We start from the raw sequence: 26,145 nt of genomic DNA on the forward strand, positions 1-26,145 counted from the left end.
AGAAATATTTGGCCTTACACAGATTTCTTCTTTAACTCATCTACAGTTTTGTTAACTCTTTAGCTTTCTGTTTATTTTTGTCAGTTTCCTAAGATGAATATTGGCTTCAGTATATGATGCTGTTGCTTCATTATTTCCAAGCTCATTTCTAGTTTTACCTACCATTTTAGCATTTTTAGAAATTTTAACCAAGGTTTAAATCCTTTTTTGTAAACTTCAGTTTTATGGTAACATGTAAATCGAATTTAAATTTCTGCCATTCATTTAATCTTGCCAATTCCTTATAAGCCTCTTGACTTGATTTATGCAACTTTGAACACATGTGCCCTTTTATTTTAGAGTTTTTGATGCATTACAACCATGTAAAAGTACCTTAGTTTTCCCTTGCTAGAAAATAAAAATTGAATCTTCAGTTCAGTAGCTCAGTCATGTTCGACTCCTTGTGACCCCATGGACTGCAGCACACCAGGCCTCCCTGTCCATCACCAACTCCCAAAGTTTACTCAAACTCATGTCCATCGAGTTGGTGATGCCATCCAACTATCTCATCCTCTGTCGTCCCCTTCTCCTCCTGTCTTCAATCTTTCCTAGCATCAGGGTCTTTTCAAATGAGTCAGTACTTCTCATCAGGTGGCCAAAGTATTGGTGTTTCAGCTTCAGCTTCAGTCCTTCCAGTGAATATTCAGGATTGACTTCCTTTAGGATGGATCTCCTTGCTGTCCAAGGGACCCTCAAGAGTCTTCTCTAATAGCACAGTTCAAAAGCATCAATTCTTCGGCCCTCAGCTTTCTCTATAGTCCAACTCTCACATCCATACATGACCACTGGAAAAACCAAAGCTTTGAGTAGATGGACCTTTGCTGGCAAAGTAATGTCTCTGCTTTTTAATAAGCTGTCTAGGTTGGTCATAGCTTTTCTTCCAAGGAGCAAGCATCTTTTAGTTTCATGGCTGCAGTCACCATCTGCAGAGATTTTGGAGCCCAAAAAATCAAATCTGCCACTGTTTCCACTGTTTCCCCATCTATTTGCCATGAAGTGATGGGACCAGATGCCATGATCTCAGTTTTCTTAATGTTGAGTTTTAAGCCAACTTTTTCACTCTCCTCTTTCACTTTCATCAAGAGGCTCTTTAGTTCTTTTTTGCTTTCTGCCATAAGGGTAGCGTCATCTGCATATCTGAGGTTATTGATATTTCTCCCAGCAATCTTGATTCCAGCTTGTGCTTCATCCAGTCCAGCATTTCTCATTATGTACTCTGCATATAAGTTAAATAAGCAGGGTGACAATATACAGCCTTGACATACTCCTTTCTTGATTTGGAACCAGTCTGCTGTTCCATGTCCAGTTCAAACTGTTGCTTCTTGACCTGCATACTTCTAATTTCCATAATCATCTAATTTTTTTCAAATATAACCACAATTAACAATCTTTTTACAATTGCCGGGGCTTCGCTGATAGCTCAGTTAGTAAAGAATCCACCTGCAATGCAGGAGACCCCAGCTGGTTGGGAAGATCCTCTGGAGAAGGGATAGGCTACCCACTCCAGTGTTCTTGGGCTTCCCTTGTGGCTCAGCTGGTAAAGAATCTGCCTGCAATTCGGGAGACCTGGGTTTGATCCCTAGGAGAAGATCCCCTGGAGAAGGGAAAGGCTACTCACTCCAGTGTTCTGGCCTAGAGAATTCCATGGACTGTCTAGTCCAAGGGGTCTCAAAGACTGAGTGACTTTCACTCTTATTATCACTTACAATTGCTTGGTGGCATGGTAGACTTTTGTTTCTAGCGATTAAATTTTTAAATTTCAGCATTACACATAGGATGAGATTGTTTCTCTTGACTTAGTTTCCCCATTTTTCTGAATATCATTTAGGATTCCTCTTTAAACATTTTTACACTCTTTCACCAATCCTTCAAATGGCATATTACCTTAATTTTATATGACCAGCAATTAGTGTCTAAGATCCCTGCATTTCATGTGAATTCAGTTACTCTGAATTCCTCTTCAGCAATTTCATACTTAAAGGAATGAATGTCAGATTTGGGGTATTAATCTCTAAGTTTTGGTTACTGGTTATTAATCACTCTTTCTTGAATATTTGATATATACTCGAAAAGGCTAAACCATTCTATAATCCTGAGCTTTTAACAATCCAATATTCCTTAAAATGCTTGAAATTCCTTAAAATTCCCTAAAAAATTAAAACCAATCAACTAAACCTTCACAGAAATCATCAAAAACTTTTAAAATATTCTCTCCAATACAACTGGCTGTATAATTTATAACAGAAAAATAACTTACTCTGTTGAACTGGTACATTGATAAATGTAGCAATAACTCCAAAAACTGGAGTTCAGCAAATTATTTTTATAATTGACTCAGAGCTAAAAATAATGAAAAAATAACAATAAAACAGCCTGCCCCTGCCCTCATGGAGCTTACAACTGAGACAGGCACGAATCAAGGAATCCTATTTCCCAGGTTAATGATATCAGGAAGGCATATTGTGGGGGAACTGCCTCATTAGGGAGGCCAGGTCCAGAAGCCGAAAATTAACCAGGCAAAGCTGGGGGAAAGTGGCCTTCCAGGAAGAGAGAAAAGTGTGTGCCAGGCCCACAGCTACAGCATGGATCCAGAAGAGGCCCCTATGACTGTCGAATGAATGATCTGCTGTTTGAGACTTCAGATTCGATGAGCCCTCCCTCAGAGAATGATCCTCCTTGAAGCTAAGGGGTCCTTCGACCTGCCTCCTGCAGAGTGTGTCTGGGAGGCCTGCCCAGCAAAAGTCAGCCAGGGCACAGGTGTGTGCCCTCTCACCCACACAGGGAGGGCTTCTGTGTCCCTCACCCCACCCTTGGTTCTGTCTCAGAGTTTCCCTAGAACAAGTTTTTCTTGTTGAAGAGCGAGAAACTTACTGGCAGTAGCTGAAGGCATTGTCAGCCATCACCAATTCTCCAAAGACAAGCATTCCTAGAGACTGTTATTAATTAGCTTCATCCTAAATAACCCCACAGAACATCAACTCTTGCAGCACTTGCCTGATTTCCAGGCTTATTTTCTCAGAATTTACTTCTCTGATGAGGGACATGAGATTCTCTTCTGGGGGTGGTCTGAAATGCAGAGCCCAGGAACTCACCCCAAACTCACAGAATCAATATTTTACAGGAAAAGGATCTGGGTCTATTCATTTTAATAACCACACCCCCTCCAGGTGTTGGCTCAGCCGGTAAAGAATCTGCCTGTGATGCAGGAGACACAGAAGATGTGGGTTCAATCCCTGGCTCAGGAAGATACCATGAAGAAGGAAATGGTACCCCACTCCAGTATTCTCGCCTGAAAAAAATCCCAAACAGAGGAGTATGATGGGCTACAGTACAAAGGGTCTCAAAGAGTCGGATACGACTGAGCAACTAAGCACACACACGGGTAATTTTACATCGTAAAATTTGAGAACCACTAGTATGAACGTTCAATAAATAAAACTTGAAGAAAATATTGTGGCAGGGTTTATCAGATGGGTTTTTGCCTGTTATTTTGAGTAAGTGTTGGCTTTTCTCTTGCCTTCATGTTGGAAAATTTGGGTTGGGTAAAGGGCATTGCTGGTCTTTCTCTCCTAACACCAAGCTGAATGCTTCTCTGGGAGCTCTGTTCTGGGCTCCACGTATCAGCACTGATTTGCTTTGCACACACACTGGGACTTAGGGCGTCTGGATCTTGGCATATCCCAGGCTAAGAGCCACAGCTCCTAGGTGGGCTAGGGGAACATCTCTTTCACACCTGAGCCCACCTCCCTGCATCAACTATTTCCATGCTCTACTGTGGGACAGCACCTTCCCCACAAGAGAAATGTCTGTGCCTTCTCTCAGCGTCCTTTCATTTCCTAACTGCCCCCCTAGACCACCCGCAGTATATAAATTGGGTAGAAATGAGATTTCTAGGTAAGCTATTTTTGGTTGACATCCATAGCATTATCGCCCAGAGCCCCTAGAGTTTGGTTTGCTCTGGGTAAGCAGTTCCCATAAAGGTGTACAAACACCCACTGAGTTCAAGTGTTCCATGGGAAGTTCACTTAGGAGAGGAGTCAAAGAAAACTGTGAAGCTAGAGAAAAGGAAGAAGTATTAAGAGCTCAGATTATGGATTGAAACAGACCTTGGTCCTCCTCCTGCTCTTTCCCCGAATTATAGTATATAACTTGGGAAAGCCATCCAGCTGCTCAGCTTAGTTCCCTCCCAGTGACATGGGGGTAATAATAGCTTCTCCCTCACGTCATGTTGTGACGATCAAATGAGACAATGTTTATAAAGTCCAATGTTTATAACATTGGCACACAACCCTCAAACATTTTCAGTTAGCTTTCGTAATTTTTAAAATAAACTGACTAGTCCTGCCTGATAAGCTGAATGGCAAATAGACCTTATAGAGTTTATCTATCTTTAACCAAACAAGGGTACAGAGTGAGAAATCCTATGATGTCACCTATATTACACACAACCTTCTTGCCCTACAAAGAGGGGCACTTGTAGGAATCTGGTTATTTCTCAAGGAATGAGGCACAACAGAAGCACAAGGGACTTTCTGTGTGTCCACCTGAAAGTTTGGGGGCTCTCTGTTTACAGCTCTTTGCCATCATAACGGGTTTTCCTGGTGGCTCAGTTGATAAAGAATCTGCCTGCAATGCAGAGGGCTGCCTGCAATGCAGGAGACCTGGGTTCTACCCCTGGGTCGGGAAGATCCCCTGGAGAAGGAAATGACAACCCACTCCGGTACTCATGCCTGGGAAATCCCATGAACACAGGAGCCTGGCAGGTTACAGTCCATGGGGTTGCTCAAGAGTCAGACACAACTTAGCAATTAAATCACCATCAATGATAGATCAATAACAAGAATCTTGCAGGTAAAATTTATTCACTCAAGAGGTATATACTCACAATGTGTAAGGCACTAAACTGGTTTAGACTGGATCCTCCCAAGATGTCTACAGGGTGACGAAATATATAAAAACAACAGAGAGGCTGAAAGACAACTTGCTCTCATAGTTCAGAAGAGGAACAGATTCCTTCTTAGTAGGACAACAGAAAGCTTCATGGAGGAGACGGCATTTAACCTAGGACTTGAACGAGGAAAAGGAATTAGACAACTGGATGTGGGAGTGAGGAGATCCCCAAAGAAAAGGCCCAGTGAAGTCAGGAGATAGGAGAACAGATACAGAAAAGAGAGTCATCTATTAGTTTGAGTGAACTACAATGAGATACTTTTCACTGAAGTTTCCCAAGGAAACTCAAGGCATTTACTTGGGAGTTTCCCAGGGAAACAAGAAAGCTTCTTTATTAAGGTAGACAGTTAAAACAGGAAGCATCCCCTACATATGTATTCTACTCAGTTTTTGAAAGAGGTTATCCCTTGGTAAGGACTTCCCTGACGGCTCAGATGGTAAAGAATCTGCCGGCAAGGCGGGAGACCTGGGCTCAATCCCTGGGTCAGGAAGATTCCCTGGAGCCCCAGAGAAGGGAGTGGCTGCCCACTCCAGCATTCTTGCCTGGAGAACCCCATGGACAGAGGAGCCAGGCAGACTATAGTCCATGGGGTCACAAAGTCAGACATAACTGAATGACTTAAGCATACATGCATCCCTTGGTAAATATTCCAGGTGAAAATATTGTCATTCGATTTTTACCGCAATGATATAAAACCTCCAATGATGCAGAGACTAACAGTTTAACATACAACAGATTGTCACCACTTGTGCCATCCTTTTTTTCTTTCTTTCTTATTTTAATTAACTATAAAGCACCCCCTGTGTACCTCTCAGGATGTGGTGAAGATTTTGTTAGTTGATCATGGCATGAACTATCTCATGAAAAGAATTATCCAGTAGTGCCCTCCTTGGTCCTGCAGCTCTGTCCCTTGTTTCAACAATATTTGAACAGAACAGACGCCAGGGACGCCCCTTGCTCCAGCCTCAGACCACCCTCCATCCTTTTCAACAGTTGCAACCTTCGGAATCAGCCAATCAACCATCCTTGGCCACTGGGACCAGCCAGTTTTCTGAGCTTAGTTCCTTATTACCGATCACCATGAGCTTCCAGGTCATCAGAATTATTCCACCGAGGTGGAGGCCACCGTCAACATACACCTACAGGTCTCACATACCTACCTCTCTCCCGGCTTCTGTTTCCACCAGGAGGATGTGGTTCTGGAGGGCGTGGGACCACCTTTTCCGTGAACTGGGTGAGGAGAAACACCAGGGTGCCAAGCGTCTCTTGAAAATGCAAAACCAGTACTGCTGCCACGCAGTCTTTCAGGACGTGCAAAAGCCATCTCAAAATGAGTGGGGTAAAACCGGAAGCCGCCATGCTCAGGGAGAAGGGCCTCAACCAGGCCCTTTCAGATCTGTGTAGCCTGGGTTCAGCCCATCAGACCTCCACCTCCGACTTCCTGGAAAGCCGCTTCGTCTAAGAGCAGGTGAAACTCATCAAGACGATGGGAGACCACGTGACTAACCGCTATAGGCTGACTGGTCCCCAGGCTGGGCTGGGCAAGTATCTATTTGAAAGTCTCACCCTTAGGCAGGACTGGGAGCCTCCAAGCCCAGCTTCCGTCAGGGAGACCCTCTGATGTCAGGGCTTCTGCTTGAAGCCTCTCTCTGCAGCCACAAGGCAGTCTTTTTAACCATCCTGGAGCCCTCTCCGAAGCCGTGGACCAAATTGAAACAAGTTTTTTTTGCGGGGGGAGGGGGAAGAATTACCCAGGTGATCACCATGACTAGAACATTTGGAATTCCCAGGTGGCGCAGAGCTAAAGGATCTGCCTGCTGATGCGGGAGTCGCAGGAGATGCGAATTTGATCCCTGGGTCGGGAAAATCCCCTGGAGGAAGAAATGACAACCCACTCCAGTATTTTTGCCTGGAAAATCCCATGGACACGGGAGCCTGGCAGGCTGCAGTCCACAGGGTTGGGAAGAGTCAGACACAATTTAGCGATTGATCACGCACACAGTATGAAAATGCAGTTGACATTTCTGTGTTCTAACATATCAATATATTACACTGTTATTTTTATAACCCTTGCATATACCCCACAAAGATAGGAATGAAATTTTACCCTTAGTTCACTCCACTACATTGTTCTTTAGGAAGTCCAGTAGAAACATTTTAGGAAGGAATAATTAGAAAGAAAAATGTTATAACTCACAGTCTTTCATTTTATACATACAATTTTAAAATAGATTAATTCTTGCAGTAAATTACCTGGGTCAACTATAAATCATCTTGAATGGTAAAATTCTAATTGTGACTTGCTATTTGTTCCATTAGTTTAAAAAAAAAAGTGAAAATAGAACAGAAATCAGGCACAATTTTTTCTGGCCAGTGCCTATGCGGTTTGTTAAAGTTCTTAAGCATGACCTTTGGGCAAAGGCAATAATACAATGACCCAGTACCCTCCCTGGGGCTTGTTGTGAGAAAGTGTAGCAAACAAGCCTTGTTTGTAAAGTGATAGAGGCCTGGTATCTGTTGCTCTGTGAGAACATCATTTCCCCAGATTAGATTAACAATTACTAATTGGGGCTATTTCCAATTTTGCAGTATCACAGGTTGGATTTCACAGATGAGCTAGGTCACTTGCTAATGAGTTGCCTTCATAATAGCATTTGGCAGAGGAATTTTTGGCATCACTCAATGGTCTGAGTAAAAAGTCGTGTGTGCTTAGGTCTTAGGTAAAATAAAAATTAGGAGAGACTGTTCTTTCCTTTAGCTAAAAAGTAATCCCAAAACATAATTTTAAAGACCAAAAAAAGTTATTGAGCTAGAAAAGGTGCCTAGGAAAATAATAAAATTCTTGAAACTTAAGATATTATATAGAATACTTAGAATATGCAAATAAAATGAGTGAAGGATGGAAATAAGAAGAAAGGACTTAGAAGTGTGAAAGAGAACATACAAGAGACCTGCTAAAGTAGTTAAATCTGGTCAGAGAACTCAGGAAAGTGGTCAGTGGGTGAAAGAAACTCTTCTTTGTTTGAATAGCTAGCCTTTAAATGATTATATATTATCTTAAAAATTTCTAGAATAACTTGACACATTGTTCAAGTATTCTTGTAGTGTTTATTATTATGTTTATTCACGATGAGCTTACTTCAAATCAATTTTTGCAAGTTGTTGGATTACAAATGATAAGTGAAAAAAATAAATACATAAAACCCCATAAGAAAGCAGTTGGAGTGGGGTGGGCTAAGGGGGATTAAAACAAAATATTTTACTGCTCTGACTTTTACTCATTCCTTTTTTATATTCTACATCCTAAACCTCTTAGAATCCCTCTGCAGATTTCATAATTTCAGTTTTACCAAACTCATCCACCTTGTAATTATGAATATATGGACATAATTAACTGAATCACTTTGAGAGAAGGAAAAAAATACCCTATTTAAGGCTAATTAGATGAATCATGAATGTCTGGAAGAATGCATTTCAATAAGGTGAAAAACTTTGGATAAAAATTTAATGAAGTTTCCAATTGCATTTGACCACAGAGAATATTGATAAACATTCATTCCATGCAGATTATTAAATTGTATTGATTTAGAAACTCAAAGTATCAACACCACCATTGCCTCCAGAGGAGACCTGATTGCACTTACATGTCACATTCATAAAAAACATGGTGCACTAATTGGGAGTCTCCCGCCATCTGCACACTTGCTTCCAAGCGCACATGAAATGATCAATGGGAAAGCAGGGTCAGTCCAGGCAGACTGTGAGTGAAATTAAAATAATAAAATGTCTAAACATTTAACTGCAAATAGGAAATCTTTATACCCACCCACACCCTATTCTGTAGCATAAAGCTAAGGCACAATTATTCATATACCTCAAGTAATTTGCAGGCTCCATACAAAATCTCATTTAAAATAAGAAATTGCTATTTCTGCACATTTATTCTACCAAATGCCAGCTAATTGCTGCAATGGCCATTATAAAGAATAATTTTCGCTTAGTGAAAAAAAAAAAGGAATGAAGAGAACATTTTCTGGTTTTGTTCCACTGCGAAGGCTCTATTCAGTGAATGCTGAATGCACAGCGTTTCAGTGCTACATTTATTATGCTAAGAGGTCAAGTATTACACAGCATCTTGTATTACGCTTTGCATGCTAAGTATTTCACTTCACAAATTGACCCTCCGGTGTACTTACTACATAATGCTTTAAAAACCCAGCTAAAACGCAGGACAATTAGCAATACTTTCACTCCCAGTGAACAATGGGAACACCAATGTAGGTGATTGCATTTACAGTGTAGCTTTCTTCACAAAACATTTTTGACACATTAAGGTACTTTGGAATTGTGCAGTACCAGTCCTCTCTTGTGAATGGCTTTCCAGCATTTGCAGAGAGAAACAGTTACTGTATGTTAGCGCTTAATTGAAAAGAATTCAGCCACGGCCTATGAAGCACCAATTAGGGTGATATTATATCATAAAAAGCTGTAATATCCATTTTCAGACTTGTGCATCAGCCAATACAAAGTAGGACACAATTAAAAAGGTATACAGTTTAAACTCTTGAAACTGTTAAATTTAATTAGGAGTTCAGTATGGGGAAAAAAAAAAGTGGGGGTGGGGTAGAGAGAAAAGGAAGTTCTCCGCAGAGCTGGAAGGCCCACAGGCACTAGCCGCCCAGGAGGACCGCAGAAGATGGTCCTTCCTGTTTAAAACACCTTTAGTTAATACAAGGTATTTGCTTTGCCCTGGTGACTATTTCTTCAGGTCAGATGAATATTCATGCTTGTCGTTGGGAAGTGCTGCTTTCCAGTAATTCTGGTATCTGCTGGTGCCTGCAAGGGAGAGAAGGCAGAACCTGCTCTGGCCAGGGAAGTGGGAACATGGTATAGATGGGTCTCTTGCCCACACAGATCAAACACAATTAAAAGGGAGTTAAATGCATTGCTTTTCTCGAAGAAATTCACAGATAATTGTGAAATAAAATGGACATGGCCAGATTGGTATAAGTGTCTTTGTAGGCTTGGCTCCGAATGTAATGTTTAAATATAGGAACCTGCATGAAATCCCACGTTGAGGTGACAGCCGGCAGGTAATTATCAGTAAAACAACATTATCAAAGTTCTTGTGCATAGCGTGTTTGATGGACTGGAGTGCTTCTCCTTACAAATCCCACTAATATCCATTTCAATCTGTTTTAATATGTTCACAAGTTGGGGCTTATTTTGAATTCCACTGGGTAAATGAGGACAGCACACTCTGAATTTGCATACTGTACACATTTCTTTCATTTATAGAGGGTTTCCTAGGTATTTTTTTTTTTAAAGGAAACTGCTAACATCTAGGATCCAAAAACATTCCTTCCCTATAACTAGACTGAAAATATAAAGTAGCTTGTTTATTCATTGTATTTATTCCATTTGAAGGTATATAACAGGTCTAAGAAAAATGGTCTTTATTATGTTCAAAGAAGAAAAAAGTGATTTTAATGATTTATCAGTGATCATGCAATTTTCTAAGGTTTCAAAGTGTTGAAAGGTTAATTTATTATTCTTCAAGTCTGTGTTTGAAAACTGCTGGTGAAAAAGTCCTCATCTCTGATTTGGGAAGGTTTCTCTTCAATCCACAGGTCATTCCAGAGGATCCACAGGTCATTCCAGGCCTTTTTAAAGTTCCACCTCTATCCTGTCCAACAAATAAGCAGGCCTGAAGTGACATTTTATTGATGAGACAAGTTTGGGATGATCTAAAACCAGATATTCCGTGTTCCCTTCTTTCTCAATCAACTCTTCATGACCTTTAAAAAAAATCAGCAAACAGAAAAGAGGTGTCCATTAAAAATCCAAGGATGCTCCCCCTCTCAAACCCACTCTGAGTCCCAGATAATTCAGAAAACACAGTCACTACTTTGGAGCAATATCTGATATTCACTTTTGTTTCTAATGCTTTGAATTAAATTAAGACATTAATAAAATAGTGATAGTATTGTGGAAGTCTTCATTAAATTGTACACACTGGTTTTGTTTTATTGGTTGTACATATAAAGAGAGATATTTTTACTAGGAGATTCTGCCTTTGAAAGCTGGGTCAGTCAGCAGATTCTAAGGTAATACTGGTATGAAGATGTCTTCTCCTTTAGTGAAAGTAGAACCAACACATTTGATGAATGTGATTAACATGTGAGGAATTTTAAAGGATATGATAATGCTTGAGCAACTACCGAGGAATTAAATACTGAACAGTCTAGATTCTAGACCTCTCTGCTGCTGCTGCTGCTGCTGCTGCTGCTAAGTCGCTTCAGTTGTGTCCGACTCGGTGCGACCCCATAGACGGCAGCCCACCAGGCTCCCCGGGGAGCCAGATTCCCTGGGATTCTCCAGGCAAGAACACTGGAGTGGGTTGCCATTTCCTTCTCCAATGCATGCATGAATGCTAAGTTGCTTCAGTTGTGTCCGACTCTGTGCAACCCTATGGACAGCAGCCCACCAGGCTCCTCTGTCCATAGGATTCTCTAGGCAAGAATACTGGAGTGGGTTGCCATTTCCTTCTCCCTAGACCTCTCTATCCAACCCAATTTCTGTGTTAGATTCCCCCTTCCAAAATGAACAAGATGGGAAGTTCAGTTCATAGGTTTTAATGACAGTTCAGTAGCTTGTTGTATTAAGATTCTTCTGAGATGACAAGAGATTTTACAAATGTTTTCCTGAGTTCATTTTCTGACTAATGGTATTTCCGAAATTCTCACCCTCTGAGGGGGCTGATAGAATTAAGTATCCTATGTGGTCTGAAACTGATTTGACGATGAAAATTGCTATTGGGATACTGAAAAAAAAAATTTTTTTTAATGGAAGAGAAATGTCTCTTCCTCCACTAATCAGTTCTATCAAAAAGATAGAAAATGGTTAGGTGCCTGTATCTCACTTTCCTTTCATTGTAGTGTTTTATCTTCTTTATACCCAGAGCTCATTCTACCCTACTATTCAAGAAATCATCAAATGTTCATTCACTATAAGTGCCCATCTATACTATAAAAGTAGTAGAAGAAATAGAAGTATACCGGTTGACTTGGGTACATCTTCTGGAAGCATCGCCCAGTGAGAGGAGTATATAATATGATTCTATTTTTCAAAAAGAATAAAAAAAGGCCCCCAGAAGCCCATTCATGGGAATGTATATATATACATATTACTGTGTCCCTATATATACTTACACAGGATTACATGATCCTAGATTAAAAATATGGAAAGATGTAAGCTAGTTTGATAGCAAGGGTTGTGTCACAGGTAAGGGTAGCAGGAAAAGAGATGAGAAGGAAGGAGGTATGTAAAGGAAAAACAAAAAATAGTCTGCACAAAATGCCAACATTTGTGCTGTAATCCCATTCATTCATTAATGCAAAGATTTACATATAATGTATGCATGCATGCTAAGTCACTTCAGTCATGTCCAACTCTTTTGCCAGGCTCCTTTGTCCATGGAGAGATTCCCCGCTAGCTCAAATTGTAAAAATTCTGCCTGCAAAGTGGGAGAACCTGGGTTTGATTCCTGGGTTGGGAAGATCCCCTGGAAAAAGGCATGGCAACCCACTCCAGTATTCTTGCCTGGGTTGCAAAGAGTCAGACACGACTGAGCAACTAACACTTCACTTTTGTCCATGGGATTCTCCAGGCAAGAATACTGGAATGGGCTGCTCCAGGGGATCTTCCCAACCCAGGGATCAAATGTATATGTACATATAATTTCTAATTATAATCAAAATACAAATTTGATGGTATAAGAACAAATGAAACATTCCAAACTAATGGCACTGACTATGATTTAGGCTTTTAGATTGAGGGAAGTCAATCAGGAAAGTTCTCACCTAGCTCAGTCTCCAAAGCTCATTACAGTTGCTGTTAGCTAATCATTGTTTATTAATGGCTCATTTTTATTTAAGGGCTCTTTTTTTTTTTTCTTTTTGGCTGTGTCAGGTCTCAGCTGTATCAAGCAGGATCTCCCGAGTTGTGGTGTGCAGGTTTAGTAGTTGTGGCACATGGGCTTAGTTGCTCTGTGGCATGTGGGATCTTAGTTCCCTAACCAGGGATCAAACCCTCACCCACCCGCCCTGCGTTGCAAGGCAGATTCTTAACCACTGGACCACCAGGGAAGTCTGTTCATAATTTTAATAATGATGGTTTCACTTGCATTTTCTAACTGATAAGCCAAGGCAAAAATTTGTAGCAGAAATTGATAGACATCTGGACTGATCTTCCATAGAAACAAAACCACTTGTTTTGCAGCAAAGTAGACTCAGCGCTGGAGAAGGCAATGGCACCCCACTCCAGCACTCTTGCCTGGAAAATCCCATGGACGGAGGAGACTGGTGGGCTGCAGTCCATGGGGTTGCTAGGAGTCAGACACGACTGAGAGACTTCACTTTCACTTTTCACTTCCATGCATTGGAGAAGGAAATGGCAACCCACTCCAGTGTTCTTGCCTGGAGAATCCCAGGGACGGGGGAGCCTGGCGGGCTGCTGTCTATGGGGTCACACAGAGTCGGACACGACTGGAGCGACTTAGCAGCAGCAGCAGACTCAGCAAAGCTGGGAACCTGGTTGTGGCCTAGAAATTTTACTACAACTGTTTTTCTTTAATTGTGGACTTTGTTACTCCTGCAAACCATTTTCAGCCTCTAGTCAACCATATTGCAAGCAGAGATGCCCTAAAACAATTATTTTTAAAAATTGTTTAAAAGCAATTTTCAAAAACTGGAAGCTCTCATTCTTAATGCAGGTATCTGATGTCTCTCAAGGTTGCCCAACATTTCAAAGGAGTGAAGATGCCAGTAAAGAAACTCATAGATTTCAGGTTTCCATCACTTGGCCCTGATTATTTGCTTTGGCTTCTACAACCAAACTGGTAAGACAGAGAATATGTGACAGACTAATGCCCGCTCCTCAGTGACTTGAGGCCGTCACTTTCTCTCCCTCCAGCCTAGTGTCTCATGTGTTCGCTAACATATGACCTCAGAGAAGCCTGTTCTTTTACTTAATAGCATTTATAACAACTTGTAGTTATATTCTTACAGGTTTATTTATTTAATCAATGGTCTTCTCCACTAAGACATAATCTCTATACAGATAGGGACATTATACTAGTACCCCAACACCCAGCATAGTAGCTGACACATTTGGTTAAAAACTCAGATTTAATTGGTGAGTGAATATATGAGAAAAGTGATCTTAAAGTATCCCCTTGACTTTTATAGTTTATGATCCTCTAAATGCATGAAACGGATTTTTTTAATTGGACCATAATTCCATTATTCTCCCCAAACATCATCTAGTAGATTAAGTGCCTAAATGAGCTTGGTTCTTTTGTGCACAGTTGCTTTGTAAAACAAAAAACAAAACAAACAAAAAAACCTAGACCTATTCATAGTAGTCCCATATCTCTGTAGGGGGTCAGAAAGATACCATTTCTGCCAACTTTTGTTGTATCTTAGCAGAACTACAATTAGCGCAAGATAGATACGTGTTGTATGTCCAAAAAAATGTTCCACCTTCTCTTGCTATTTTGTTTCTGGATCTTAAAACCCTAATAGTAATCAAAGCATTCCTAGAAGGAAAGAATTCATAGAGGGAAGAAGACTTAGAATTATCTAGTTCAGTGATTTGCAAGCTATATTTTAGAAGTGGAACCCTGTTTTATGAAAAGAAATTGTTTGCATAAACTCAATATTTCTATGTGTTAAGGGAAGGGAGAGAAAAAGAAAGACAGAGAAGGAGGGAAGAAGAGAGGAAGGAAGGAAAAAAGAAAGAAACGCTCTGTCCTGGTTGCTGCGAGAAAGGGAACTCCTGAGCCCTGCCCCTCAAACTGCTTCCACCTCCACCTCGGGCTCCTGTTCCACCACCCTCTCTGCCCTCTCTACTTGCCCTGCTGATCCACGGTGTCCCTTAAGGTACCATTAAGACCAGTCATTACAAATAGCTTGAAAGCCACTAGTTGGAACAAATACCTCCTTTTTTAAAATTTATTTTTAATCAGAGGATAATTGGTTTACAATCTTGTGCTGGTTTCTCCTTGTTAAGTAAACCACCATAATTTAATTTTACTCATATAATTTTATTTCAATGAAATTTTCAAAAATGAAAAATTTTAACATCTCATAGGCACTGCTTTCCTTTTACAAAAATATAAAATTTGTTTTCAAATAAAAACATTGACCCTTATAATCACAAGTCTAAATTTTACTCATGTTCATTATGAAGATACAGAGAGAATTAAAAGAAGGTATCATTTAATATTGTGAAATGAAACAAAGATCTCCTTATCCAAATAAAGTAGATGTAGATATGGTTACTTAACAAAGCAAAAGCTACGTCTACCAAAGCACAGACATGAAGTTATTGATCTGGACTTGGCACAATGACAAACTACTCTCAAATCTTCCTCTTCCCAATTAAGGTGTCTCTCTTGAACTGATTGAAAGCTGTTTGATAAGTATACTTTTTTCAAGATGGTGTGCTCGGTTGGGGGTCTTTTTATTAAACTGAAATTCCATCATTAGCTTTGACTAGTACCAGCTGCTGTATAAATTCTGTGTTCATGTAGACCTCCACTGGTATTCCAAATATTGCAGGTGAATCTCTGACTCCAAAATCCTCAATCATGCAGTATGAATAATTAACAACTGATAAATGCAGAATGGAAAGAGCTCTCATTAGAAGACACTGTGCTGTGTCGCTTCAGTCCTGTCTGACTCTGCAACGCTATGGGCTACAGCCTGCCAGGCTCCTCTGTCCATGGGATTCTCCAGGAAAGAATACTGGAGTGGGTTGCCATGTCCTCTTCCAGGAGAAGACACTGTAGTAGGGTCTTAATTCCATCTCAGCTCCTCAGAACACTGAATTAAATAGGACTTTAGTTGTGGGTGGGGGAGGGGGTGGAAAAGGCATTTCTAAATCTCTCTACTTCCTAATTTTGCCCTATGCTGCTGCTGCTGCTAAGTCACATCAGTCGTGTCCGACTCTGTGCAACCGCATAGACGGCAGCCCACCAATCCCCGTCCCTGGGATTCTCCAGGCAAGAAGACTGGAGTGGGTTGCCATTTCCTTCTCCAATGCATGAAAGTGAAAAGTGAAAGGGAAGTCACTCAGTTGCGTCCAACTCTTGCAACCCCATGGACTGCAGCCTATCAGGCTCCTCTGTCCATGGGAGTTTCCAGGCAAGAGTACTGGAGTGGGTTGCCAGTGCCTTCTCCAATTTTGCCCTATACCTGACGAGAAATGGAAACATTAGCACACAAGATGAAAGGTTTTAGTTTTGCAGCAAATTTAAAGACAGAATCCAAGATTTAGCATGGTCCAACTAATGCTTATGTGAGCATGCTAATTCCTGACCAATTCCAAAGAATTTAGTGCTCATACCAACCATAATTGTTTACCCTTCTAAATAGTTTACAGTTTGTCATTATTTTAACATGAAAGCAAAACTTTCCTATTGATGAATCTAATAATATATTTATGAGATAAATGGTAATAATGTAGGACAGAAGAATTTTAGGAAAGTTCTTTGCAATGATGAAATTATAAAAAAAAAATCTACTTTATATATGAGGTGTGCCTAGTGAGACTTTTTCTAAATATAGTTGGCATGTTCAGGAGATAAGTTTTAAGTCATTAAAAACTTGAATCTGTGAAATAATAAAATATATTAAAATGAACCATGCCATGATAGTACAGTGTTAGACAGCAGACTATTCTGGAGCTCAATTTCTGAGCCTCAGTTTCCTCATCAGTAAAATGGGAATAATATCAGTATCAGTCTTATGGGGTTTCCCTGGTGGCTCAGACAGTAAAGAATCAGCCTGCAATGCAGGAGACCTGGGTTCAATCCCTTTGTTGGGAAGATCCTCTGGAGAAGGGAATGGCAACCCACTCCAGTGTTCTTGCCTGGAGAATCCCATGAACAGAGGAGTCTGGTGGGCTACAGTCCATGGGGTTGCAAAGAGTCGGACATGACTGAGTGACTAGGCACGCGCACACACACACATACACATACACACACAGGCTCGTGAGGTTACTTCAAGCCCTTAGAGAGTACCTGTGTGGTAGTTAGCATAGCACAGTGTATTCATGATTATGTAATTCATGCACAGGAATATAACTAATAAAACAAAGTTGAAAAAAGTTTAAATCTAATATGGATGGACAAACAAAAAAATGTTAAGTACCAATCCATAATTTGTGTTTTACTAGCTGATCATTCTGAGATAGTAAACTGTAAAATAAATTGTATTAGTATTATTCACCAAACACCTGCCACAACTTGTAACTCCCCCTCAGCGGATGAGTATTTGATGATAATTACCTCTTATTAGTCAGTGGTAAGGATGACTGCATACCCAGATAATCAAAAGACTCCTTTCAGACCCTAGGTTCATATTAACATGAAGCCAATATAGAGGAGAAAAAAGTTCTTTCTAATTTACTTCTACTATACTCGTACCTGAAACACAGTAAAAACAGATACAGATTAGACTCAGGAAGAGCAAGAAGATTAGGTAAAAGGATTCACTGTTCCACGGGAAGAGAATCTGCCCAAAAATGAAGCCAGTGCGTTTCTTTCAGTGAATATTCTTATTAGCAACACCTCGGCTTCTGACGAGCGCCTTATCTGTGACAGGTCGCTGGAAGCAGTAGGCAAGCACCATCTCTGGGCTTGGCACAGACAGTCAGACAGGGAGGGGTCTTGCTTTTCCCTCTCCTTGGGCCTGTTCTGGGTAGATGGAGTATTAGCTTTCATGCCTGTGCTAATACGCTAATATGTTCATCCACATGTGTCATCAGATCTCTTCAGGAGTAAGTTATAGCCTGGTCATGGCCAAGAATGGAAGGGCCAAAACCATTAAATGAATAATAGTAAGCACTCACTGGAGCTTCCCAGGGGGCGCTAGAGGTAAAGATCCACCTGCCAATGCAGGAAATGCCCTGGGTTTGGGAGATCCCCTAGAGGAGGAAATGGCAACCTACTCTAGTATTCCTGCCAGCAGAATCCCATGGACAGAGAAACCTGGCAGGCTTCAGTTCATGGCAGGCTTCTCTGTCCATGGGATCACAAAGAGTCGGACAGGACTGAACGTCTGAGCACCATCGCTTCAAACACTCACTAAATGTTTTTTGTTACTATCAGTGTTATCTTTACCTCTGGCAGGAATGAGGCAGACCAGCAAGGATTTGTTCCCAGAGCCAAGAATGGGCTCTCTCATGTCAAGGAGGCGGACCATCATAGGATACCCACAGTGGAGGGTGGTAGGCGAAGGTCTGGTCCCATGAACACAGTACCTGCAGTGATGATGAGAGACAGGCAGCAGATGGTGTCTGGGAGGGTGGAGAGCCACAGTCAGGGCCTGTGCTTTCCAAACACAACTCCAGGGAGACAGGAGATCCGGCAGTGCCACTCATCACCCCTGATGATAAAGGGCAGGATTAGTCTGAGACCTGAGGCTGGGAGATGGGAAAATGACAGGGGAAAGGTGGGTCAAGAGGGAAACGGGGGAAGAAGTTAAAGAACCAAGAAGGGGGTTACAGTGCATTTCTGAGGGCAGCCACTTGGTATTATGAACTGGAAGAGAGGAGGAAGTAGGTTATAATAGAGACTTTTAGAAGGAATGAGCAGGCTACACGTTTGGTCCAGGTGAACACAGGGTGTCCCAGCTGGTCCCCACTGATCTCTTCTCCCTTCAGTTTATGTAATAAATGTTAATTTGGTCCTGATCCTTTAAATGTGATTGCCCTAAACTCATTGGAGGTCCATCCATGTTGTAGTTTTAACAGTTTTGGTAAATCTTAAGCATGCATGCCTGCATTGATATTTCTCTCTTAGACCATAAACTTTTAGAATATAGGGATCAAATCTATATAGTTCTCTCTGAATGGTGACTATGTGAAAGCCTTTGACTGTGTGGATCACAACACACTGTGGAAAATTCCTAAAGAGATGGGAATACCAAACCACCTTAGTCTGTCTCCTGAGAAACCGGTATGTGGGTCAAGAAGCAACAGTTAGAACCAGACATGGAACAATTTGGATTAGTTCCAAATTGGGAAAGGAGTCCATCAAGGCTGTATATTGTCTCCCTGTTTATTTAACTCACTTGCAGAGTACATCATGCACAATGCCAGACTGGGTCAATCACAAGCTGGAATCAAGATTGCTGAGAGAAATATCAACAACCTCAGATATGGAAGTGATACCACTCTAGTGGCAGAAAGTGAAGTGGAACTAAAGAGCCTCTTGATAAGAGTGAAAGAGAAGAGTGAAAAAGCTGGTTTGAAACTCAACACTAAAAAAAAACAAAAAAAACAAAAAACAAAAAAAACTAAGATCATGGCCTCTGGTCCCATCACTTCATGGCAAATAGAAAAGGAAAAAGTGGAAGCAGTGACAGGTTTTCTTTTCCTGGGCTCCAAAATCACTGTGGATCATGACTTCAGCCATGAAATTAAAAGATGCTTGTTCCTTAGAAGAAAAACTATGACAAACCCAGACAGCGTATTCAAAAGCAGAAACATCATTTTGCCAACAAAGGTCCATCTAGTCAAAGCTATGGTTTTTCCAGTAGTCATGTACAGATGTGAGCTGGACCATAAAGAAGGCTGAGTGCCAAAGAATTGATGCTTTCAAACTATGATGCTAGGGAAGACTCTTGAGAGTCCCTTGGACAGCAAACAGATTAAATCAATCAATCCTAAAGGAAATCAACCTTGAATATTCATTGGAAGGACTGATCCTGAAGCTGAAGCTCAAATACTTTGACTACCTGATGAGAAGAGCTGACTCATCGGAAAAGACCCTGATGCTAGGAAAGTTTGAAGGCAGAAGGAGAAGAGGGTGGCAGAAGATGAGATGATTAGATAGCATCACTGAATCAATGGATATGAATTTGAGAAAACTCTAGGAGATAGTGAAGAACCAGGAAGACTGGCATGCCGCAATCCATGAGGTTGCAAAGAGTCAGACGTGACGTAGCAACTGAACAACAGCAAACAACCGAACAGTGTGTAACATTACAAACAAATAGATGGTTAGTATTTTAAATATAAGGAAGAGGATGCTACTTACAAAATATAAAAGATGAATGAGTCACAAATCCCCCCACTTTGGTGAGAACATCAGTGGGACTTGAAAAGTTAGTACTGTGCTGGTGAAAAAACAGCCGTATCACTTTCAATCCTTAATATGAAACTAGCTTTCTTATTCCTCTGAAAATGTTTAACGTTGTAGTCTCACTTCTAGAAGCCTGGTGTAGGGAAATAATCAGCAACAGGAACAAGGATTTGTTTGTAAACACAGGAGCACCTAGATGCCTAACAATGGAAAAATGGCCCAAGTGAAGTTTGGTATATCTGTAAGGAGGAACTATCTAGCAGTTATTAAAAATCATAATTAAAATAGTAACATTAAAATAGCAAGTGAAAAGAATATATACAGTATGTTTTCAACTATATTTTTCCAAAAGCACAAAAATATTGGAAAGAAATATACCAAAATGCCTTAAAAATCAAAAAAGAGATAGAGAGGAGGTGATAGCAGAGAAATGGTTTGAGGGTGAGCAGTGAGGAAACAGGTGCTAGGTAAAGGGAAACTAAGGCTTTAAACACCTACTGTGTGCTGATTCAGCTTTAGGGTCACATGTCTAGCTATTCAGTGGGCGCTCCCAGCTTCTTCCAACCTCAAATTCAATATGTTCCAAACTGAACTCATCTTCCCCCCAAAACTACCCTAGTTTCATGTCTGTGTTGGTAAATGGGACCACCACCAAATCCAGAAACTTTTGAGCTTTTATGACTTTTTTTTTTTTTTTTTTTTTTTGGTCAGTACTGCTCAGCTTGTGGGATCCTCGTTCCCCAACCAGGAATGGAACCCAGGCCCGCTGCACTGAAAGCATGGAGTCCTAACCACTGGACAGCCAAGGAATTTTCTGAGCTTTGACCAGTCTTTCCTCTCTCCCTCCCCCACGAGGCACTCTCCTTGCCCACTGTGGCTACATTCAATTGATAACCTACCGTCACTCACCTGTATGCCCATTCCCCCATGGCCCCACCACTGTCTCTAATCTATCATTTGAAATACAGTCCAAGGGATGTTTCTGATGTGCAAGTCTAATTATGTCAGTCTTTCCTTTAAGACTTTTTCTATAGATTGCTGCTGCTACTGCTAAGTCGCTTTAGTTGTGTGCAACCCCATAGACGGCAGCCCACCAGGCTTCCCCATCCCCGGGATTCTCTAAGCAAGAACTCTGGAGTGGGGTGCCATTTCCTTCTCCAATAGGGAAAGATTGCTACTTTCCCTAAAATAAAGTCTAAACTTCTTAATGCGGCTTGCAAGATCCTCTTCAAGTTAGTTTTCAACACACCCCTTTTGCACACCACAGCCCAGTGATACTTCCTGCTTTTCCCCTCCTGTAGGTGCCCTCTTCTCTCTCTGGCTGTTTGTGGGACTTGAAACACCATCTCCTAGCTTTCTGGTTAGACTGTTTCACACCTTTAGATCTCAGCTTATAACCATTTACCCAAGCTCAGGTTAATAACCTTCTTATGTTCAAGCTGTTCTCCATGGGTCTGCAGTGCCTGGCAAAATCTGGCACACAATGTGCTCTATATTTGTGGGGCTAATTCACAACACCAAGAAGTTAATTTATCCAAGGACATATAGCTAGTAAATGGTGAGTCACAATTTAAGCCTAAGTCTCTCATAGCACGCTGAGCAGATAATGGGGCCTCTTGGGGAGGTGAATTTAGACAGCAGCCACTCTAGAGTTGATACTGAGGAGGGCTCATCATGGGCCTGCCCAGTGCTATTCTAAACCCTTTCAAAGTATTACCTCATTTAATCCTCCAACAACCCTACAAGATAAATAGAACTATTAGCCCAGAAATTCTGGACGGGGAGACAGAGTTGCCTAAGCCCAATCAAAGAATCAGAGAGAACCAGAGGAAGGCTTTTAGGCCAGGAGTACTTTAGTCAAATGCCAGGAAGTAACCATCATTTTATCACTTTAGTATTAATAACAAGTTTTAGGACTGGTTTTAGAGAAAAGCAAGTTAGGTAAGATGACCGAAATGGAGCCTTCTCTAGAGCTTGCCATCCTATTACACATACACACACACGTACAAACACACACACATGCATGCACATGTCTTGGGTTGTATCTTGCATGTGCTTGGTTATAATGCTTGTGGAAGATGCCACTGTTGTGCTTTTTGGTTCTGTTGAATACAGCAGCATCTTACAGGTACAACCACATCTACTGTACACTGGAGGGCAGAGTCAGGGAAACTTGTCTTCTTTTTGCTTATCCATATTCTCTAGTTTCCTATAACACATATATATTGGTTCGGTTCAGTTCAGTCACTCAGTCATGTCCGACTCTTTGCAACCCCATAAATTGCAGCACACCAGGCCTCCCTGTCCATCACCATGCTCCTCTGTCTGTGGGATTCTGCAGGCAAGAATACTGTGTGTGAGATGAGTGAAATTGTGCAATAGTTTGAGAATTCTTTGGCATTGCCTTTCTTTGGGCTTGGAATGAAAACTGACCTTTTCCAGTCCTGTGGCCACTGCTGAGTTTTCCAAATTTGATCACCTCTCCTCAAAATTATTATATTTTTGGAGTATTTTATTATTATAATATTACTCACTTCTTCAGTTGCATAAGAGAGTAAGCAATTTTCTACCGTTTCACAACTGCATGTTAACATGCTTTCTAACTTTTGCTCATTTGGTGGCAAAAAGTAACTTTTAGTTTGCAATTTCATGTTTTTCAGTCAGTTCAGTTCAGTCTCTCAGTCGTGTCCGACTCTTTGTGACCCCATGAATCACAGCTCGCCAGGCCTTCCTGTCCATCAACAACTCCCGGAGTTTACCCAAACTCATGTGCAGCGAGTCGATGATGCCATCCAGCCATCTCATCCTCTGTTGTCCCCTTCTCCTCCTGCCCCCAATCCCTCCCAGCATCAGGGTCTTTTCCAATGAGTCAGCTCTTCGCATGAGGTGGCCAAAGTATTGGAGTTTCAGCCCCAGCATCAGTCCTTCCAATGAACACCCGGGACTGATCTCCTCTAAGATGGACTGGTATTGGTTATAGAGTAATAAATGAAGCAAAATCAAACAAGGATAAATATCCTCCAATCAGAGTTGGTACTCAGAGCTCTGAGGGCTCAGTCCTCCCAAAACCTTCACCTTCCTTGAGCATAGGATGGAAATGCTAAAAAAAGAATCAGAGGACCTCTGGTACAATTTTCCTCTTTTGCATCCTCTGCTTTATCACTGAGCAAATGGATAGACTCAATACCTCATGAAAGCTTTCTCTGTGCATCAAAAACTCCAAGCTATAATGTTAAATAGTAACAACAATAATAATGTGTCTGAGGCTTGTACAAAATAAATAGATGGGTTGTTGAGTGACTATTGACCCAAAATAAAAGGCTTTAAACAAAATGCTTCTCAGAATGTCACTCTATTTTCCATTTCTTCAATGTAATCCTAAGTAAATTATACTGTAAAAATCATATTTTCACTATATACAAAAATAAATGAAAAGTGGATATATAGACCTAAATATGAGACCTGAAACCATAAAACTCCTAGATGAGAACATAGGTAGAACACTCTTTGACATAAGTCATAGCAATATTTTTTGGCTATATCTCCTCAGTCAAAGGGAACAAAAGTAAAAATGAACAAATGGGATCTAATTAAACCTAAAAGCTTTTGCACCGCAAAAAGGGAACCATCAACAGAACAAAAAGACAACCTACAGAATGAGAGAAAACATTTGCAAATGATATGACTGACAAGAGGTTGACAACCAAAATATACAAACAGAAGGCAATGGCACCCCACTCCAGTACTCTTGCCTGGAAAATCCCATGGATGGAGGAGCCTGGTGGGCTGTAGTCCATGGGGTCGCTGAGGGTCAGACACAACTGAGCGACTTCACTTTCACTTTTCACTTTTATGCATTGGAGAAGGAAATGGCAACCCACTTCAGTGTTCTTGCCTGGAGAATCCCAGGGACGGGGGAGCCTGGTGGGCTGCTGTCTATGGGATCGCACAGAGTCGGACACGACTGAAGTGACTTAGCAGTAGCAGCATACAGCTCAATATTTTAAAAAAATTTAAAAATGGGCAGGAGACCTGAATAGACATTTTCCCAAAGACATACAGATGGCTAACAGGCACATGAAAAGATGCTCAACATTGCTAATTATTAGAGAAATGCAAATCAAAACAAAAATAAGATATAATCTCACACCTGTGAGAATAGCTGTCATCAAAAAAATCTACAAATAACAAATGTTAGAGAGGATGAGGAGAAAAGGGAACCCTCCTAACATTGTTGGTGGAGATGTAAATGAGTACAACTACTACAGAAAAACAGTACAAAGGTTCCTCAAAAGAGTAAAAATAGAACTACCACGCTGCTACTACCGCTAAGTCACTTCAGTCATGTCCGACTCTGTACGATCCCATAGACAGCAGCCCACCAGGCTCCCCCGTCCCTGGGATTCTCCAGGCAAGAACACTGGCATGGGTTGCCATTTCCTTCTCCAATGCATAAAAGTGAAAAGTGAAAGTGAAGTCGCTCAGTCGTGTCCGACTCTTAGCGACCCCATGGACTGCAGCCCACCAGGCTCCTCCGTCCATGGGATTTTCCATATGATCCAGCAAATCCACTTCTGGGTATCTATCTGGAAAAAATGAAAACTCTAGTTTGAAAAAAATACATGCACCCCAATATTCATAGCAGCACTATGTACAATAACCAAGACATGGAAGCAACCCAAATGCCCCTCAACAAATGAATGGATAAAGAAGATGTGGTGTGTATGTCTGTCATAGAATATTACTCAGCCATAAAAAAGAATGAAATTCTGCCATTTGCAACAACATGGATGGACCTTAGTGAAATGAGTTAGTTAAAGACAAATACTGTATGATATCATTTACATGTGAAATCTAAAAAAATACTACAAATGAATGTATAATAAATGCAGAACAGAATCAGACTCACAGATATAGAAAACTAACAGTTACCACAGAGGAGAGGAAGCCGGGAGGGGCAAAATAGAGGTATGGGATTAAGAGATACAAACTATACAAACTACCATGTACAAAATAGATGAGCAATAAGGATATACTGTATAGCACAGAAAATTGTAGCTATTAAATTTTAATGGAGTATAATCTGTTTTAAGACTGAATCACTATGCTATACATCTGAACCTAATATAATATTGTAAAGCAACTATACTTCAATTTTTAAAAATTTTATTCTTATACACAAAAGCTTTTAGTAAGCTTTCTTTTAAAGGCATATGGAATTGGGTTTGTTTCTTTCTTTACTCAACCCATATACGAACAATATTCTTGTGTACAATAATCTTGTGAACCAAGTAGGTATTAAAATTTTTAGGGTCTGAATTATAATCTCTTTAGGACTTCCCTGGTGGTGCAGTGGATAAGAATCTGCCTGCCAATGCAAGGGACGCAGGTTCCATCCCTAGTCCGGGAAGATGTCACGTGCCGCAGAACAACTAAGCCAGTGCGCGACAACTACTGAGCCTGTGCCCTAGGGCCCGTGAGCCACAACTACTGAACCCGTGGCTACAGCTACTGAAGCCCGCACGCCTAGAGCCTGTGCTTTACAACAGAGAAGCCACCGCAATGAGAAGCCCGAGCACCGCAACAAAGAGCAGCTCCCCACTTGCCACAACTAGAGATAACCCCCCCAAAAGCAACAAAGACCAGCAGCAGCCAAAAATAAATACATACATAAATATTTTTAAGTCTAAAAAAATAAAGTATCTCTTTAACAAACGACCTCCTGTAACATCTCTTTGTGTCTTGGCCATCATCTTCATCATCATCATCACTGCAAACGTCTAGACTGAACTTGAAGTTTACACATCATTTCTATACAAGTATCCCTCTCCATACTTGCCCCACTAAGCCCTCTTTGTTACTCAGGAAGAAACTGAGGTTCATGGAGGCCGAAGGACTTGCTTAAAGTACACAGCTGCTTCAATTACAGAGCCAGCCCTCAACCTCAAATCTGACAGCTCTACATTTGTTGTTCTTTATTCTACCACACTGCTGTTCATTTCGG

General features: G+C 41.0%; 1 long non-coding RNA gene across 1 annotated transcript; it reads left to right on the top strand.

The window, feature by feature from the left end:
* The first annotated feature begins 7,246 nt into the window (after window positions 1-7,246).
* Window positions 7,247-25,799, top strand: LOC129634335 (uncharacterized). The gene is made up of 3 exons (XR_008705560.1): window positions 7,247-9,725; window positions 13,783-13,889; window positions 25,476-25,799. It is a non-coding gene; the product is annotated as an uncharacterized LOC129634335 (long non-coding RNA).
* The last annotated feature ends 346 nt before the right edge of the window (window positions 25,800-26,145 follow it).

This window comes from Bubalus kerabau, chromosome 19 (assembly GCF_029407905.1).
Source record: "Bubalus kerabau isolate K-KA32 ecotype Philippines breed swamp buffalo chromosome 19, PCC_UOA_SB_1v2, whole genome shotgun sequence".
In the NCBI taxonomy this organism is placed as follows: Eukaryota; Metazoa; Chordata; class Mammalia; order Artiodactyla; family Bovidae; genus Bubalus; species Bubalus kerabau.